The following is a 4,423-nucleotide window of genomic DNA, read 5'->3' on the forward strand; positions in this document are numbered from 1 at the left end:
ACAAGTAGGTTCATGCACAGGTAGAGTCTGTGTATTTTCATAAAGTCAGTCTGGAGTGTGAGCCCTCTAGGTTGCCCTTGTAATTCTCCATAGGAAGAGCATGTTCTGGAAGGGTTGTTAGGAGGTGTAATTAGAAAGGCCTCACTGTGGCAGTGGTGGTCAGCTGTGGTTGGGGGCTCTGGTTTGATGCCCTTGTCCAAGAAATGCAGTCATTCAGTGGCAAAAGTGTACACCATACTACCTAACAAACAATGAGAGTTCTCCCTATAAAGGGTCACTATGTGGCAATCAAACCTTTGTGTTTCTGTTTTCTCTGCTAAAGACATTTTCTCTTCAGTGCAAGTGCTGGTCTCAGTCTCTCCCTCTTTGTCTTTCTGTCTCTGCTTATCTCTCTTCCTCATATACAAACATAAAGTCATGAAATTAAACTTTTATATAGTACTAACACATATAAGATACAAGTAACATGTGTTCAAATACAGTTCTTGATAAAGAAGAACACTGGGCCTCAAAACATTCATAAATGATCCTGTGCTCCTTAGAATCCAGACCATCTTTTCCTCATTCTACCTTCTACAGACTAGTGGTTGGGGTTTCACATGGGGGTAACCTGAGGAAACATCTTTTCCTTGCATGTGATCTTCTAGCATTCTCTGCCCTGTTACAACTTGCTCCCTGGGGAAGCCTGTAAGACTCGGGCAGTTGTAAATCATGGGCCCAGCATTTCTTAGGATGGCCAATTATCTTGGTTTGCCCAGGACTGAGGTGTTTCTCTCAGTCAAAACTTAACATTCCTAGACCGGGAAATTTCTGGCTAAATTGGGTGGCAGCTGTTTATGTCACATTCTCCCACCACAGACTGAACTGGTAGCAGACATAGATGGATTTCATTACAGGGCCAACTGTTTGAATCTCATTCTGCTCCCCTGTGCAGATTTGTCATTCAGTGGCTACTAAAATTGAAGGCCTCCTTGGAGCTGAAGTCTTGGCTCATGTAGCTTGACTTACGCACTGATACGCTTCTCACTAAGTGCTTAAAGCCTGATACCGTTTTCCTTTTGCTTATGTTTCTTGATGACATTTGCTATAAAGTGAAAAAACAGTTTAAAAAATTCTCATTACATATATAAGGTTTATTAATCATCAATTAAATCAATAACGTTGTAGAAATTGTTTCTTTAGAATGCCTGTATAGAGTGTATAGAGGAGGCTGGGAATATAAACAGATTTCTTACCTAAATATGTGGGAAATGGTTAATTATTTGGAAGAAGAGGCAAAAAGAATCATGCAGACCTCCCTGCAGCACAAAAAGGATATTTGAATAGATTTGACAGCATTCTCTATTTCCCTTATCAGTTTATGGTTAGATGAGGTAACACCTCTTTGTATTTGACATTTTGGCAGAGGCAACCTAGAGTGTAGGTCTTTTTACTTTACTTTAGTCACTATCAACATTCCAGGGGAGGATGAAAATCATCTCATTTTTCCAATCACCATCTGATATCTATCATGTAAATTTCAACCAAGAGTTGAGTAGTGGGAGGCACAGATATAACAAGGAAGCTAAGATAGAGACAAATTCTAGGGGATGAAAAAGGAAGGACAGATCTCAACTAATAATGGGTAGGAAGAGAAATAGGCAAGAAACAGGTTGATCATAACAGCTTATTATAGATAAAGGAAGAACCAGTGATTTTTCTGGAAATTGTTAACTACATGAATGAATGGATGAATAAATAAATATTAAAGTGATGATGATGTTTTTCTAATTTGTACTTTGATGGCAAATACAGGATATTTTCATGAAGAACCATCAGCTGTGCACTCCCATGGCTCATAAATAAATGGACCATAAGTAAAATCTTACTGCTGGTAAATGAACTCAAAATATTTAAACTAGCATATAAGAATGTGCTAGAAGGAACCAGAATCCAGACAGATCAGCCATCTTAATCTGATACAGTCAAATAGTAAAAAAAAGAAACTTCTTCTCTAAACCCTGAAAAATTTTCCTTCACTTTCTGGTACATTTAAAAATTTTCATTGAAGTGTAAATAATTATAGAATAATAACACAGTCCTTCATTTAGTATTCTGTTTTTCCTAATTTATTCAAAGTTCTAAGAAAAAAGGAAGAGACTGGAATAGAATGTGTTAATGCTTCAAGACACAAGGGAGGAGAAGAGTTTAAAAAAAATGGAGGTGATGCTTCAATTTATCTCTTTTAGGCTTCTTTGCAACATGGACAATGGCTGGCAAGGATTCATTTTCTTATGTTGATTTTCCAAATTAGAAAAAAAATCACCAAATCAATGTAATGCTTTAAGAGGTTTTTTTCTTTTCTTTTTTTCCAATAAAGATAGTTGTTTTATTTTAAACCATTTTATACAGTGTTATTAGGTCATTTTTTAAAATAAAAAACATCTCAAGCTTTCAAGGTTAAGAAATGGAGGTATCATTTAACTATCTGATTATGGATCAGCATTTCTTTGCTTATGACTTTGAATAAATTTCTTACATATTTTATAGACCTTCTAACTCTATAAATCTAGTGAATAAAAAAGTATGCACTTCCTAAAAGTTGGGACCATTAGTAAAAATTCTTTCCCTTTCCAGGAGAGAGCAAGAACAAAAATTCTTTCTCTAAACTTTTTCTTTATAAACAAGTAAAACTAGATGAAATAAGTTGTGTCATTATATTCTATAATTTTATATTATTCTGCCAGTTTCTCTGTAAAAGAAAACTTATGTATATATATGTGCATAAGGGAAAGAAATACTGCTTAGTAAAGACATGGGGGAAAGGAGAGGAGAGATAAAAAGAAAACTTGCAGAGGAATTGAAAGAGAATGGATTGGTAAGATAAAATACAAATGAAGAATGACTATATTTGAGATATGTATTTTTTATTTCTGTTTATTTTATTAGACAAAGTGCATCTCTGCCTGGATCAGATTCAAGAAAATGCTCAATTTTACTGATGTGACAGAATTTATTCTCTTGGGACTAACTAGTCATCCTGAATTACAGCTCCTGTTCTTTGTGGTCTTCTTACTGGTCTACATTGTCACCCTGGTTGGGAACGTTGGTGTGATCGTACCCATCAGGGTCAGTCCCCAGCTCAACAGCCCCATGTATTTTTTCCTCAGTCACTTGTCTTTTGCAGATGTGTGGTTCTCCTCTAATGTCACTCCCAAAAGGTTGGAAAATTTGGTGTCTGAGACCAAAACTATTTCCTACCCTGGTTGTACAGTGCAGTGTTTCTTCTTCATTGCCTTCATCCATGTAGAAGTCATCCTCGCTGTGATGGCCTTTGACAGGTACATGGCAATTGGCAACCCTCTGCTCTATGGCAGCAGAATGTCAAGGATTGTCTGTATTTGACTGATCTCTTTTCCTTATGTATATGGCTTCTTTATTAGTTTCATCTCCACATTGTGGACCCACGGCTTGTACTTCTGTGGGAACATTGAGATCAACCACTTCTACTGTGCAGACCTAGCCCTCATCAAGATGGCCTGCGCAGGAACCTTCATTAAAGAATACACCATGCGCACAATGGCGGGTCTCAACTTCTCTTACTCTTTGCTAGTCATTATCATCTCCTACATATTTATCCTTATTGCCATCCTAAGAATGCACTCAACAGAAGGAAAAAAGAAAGCCTTCTCCATGTGCGGATCTCATTTGACAGCTGTCACCATATTTTATGGAACTCTCTTCTTCATGTACCTCAGAAGTCCAACTGAAGAGTCCATGGAGCAGGGGAAAATGGTGGCTGTGTTTTATACCATGGTGATTCCCATGTTGAATCCCATGATCTACAGCCTCAGGAACAAAGATATGAAGGAGGCCATGAGCAAAGCGATCAGTAAGACATACTTAATGAAATAAAATAGAAACAAAATATATGACGAAACCCATGGTTCAGTAGAAGGGTTAGAATTAACTATTTCTCTTGGATAACGTTGAGGAAAAATTGTTATTTTTGTTTTCAATGAACAGACAAAGACACTATACAGTTGAATAAGGAATAAGGTGTAAGTATAAAAGCAGCACATTGTAAACAGGACTCCCTGGGTCTATAACACATGACGATATGAAAGCATGCTGACAACAGCATCCTTTCCCACACAGTGTCAGAGTCAGCAGGTCATTTTGTAGCTGGAAGCATTTGTTATGGCTTTTCAGTATTTTACAAGTCCACTCTTTCAATTCTGTTTTTAGAAGTATTGTAATGGTCCCTTCTTGCATCTAAATGAGGTGGTGGTTCAGGATGTATGTTGTTATTTTTAAATACTGAAATTGACTACTATTTCACTAGTAGTCATTGTAGACAACAACCCTGACAGTGGAATAATTTCTGCAGAATATGTTATAAGCTCCATGTAAGAAATGCTAATGAATTAACTGTATGCTATAT

General features: G+C 36.8%; 1 pseudogene; it reads left to right on the top strand.

Annotated features, from left to right (window-relative positions):
- The first annotated feature begins 2,964 nt into the window (after positions 1–2,964).
- On the top strand, positions 2,965–3,894 carry LOC140693359 (olfactory receptor 5M3-like; annotated as a pseudogene).
- Positions 3,895–4,423: the final 529 nt, after the last annotated feature.

This window comes from Vicugna pacos, unplaced genomic scaffold (genome assembly GCF_048564905.1).
Source record: "Vicugna pacos unplaced genomic scaffold, VicPac4 scaffold_19, whole genome shotgun sequence".
Lineage (NCBI taxonomy): Eukaryota > Metazoa > Chordata > Mammalia > Artiodactyla > Camelidae > Vicugna > Vicugna pacos.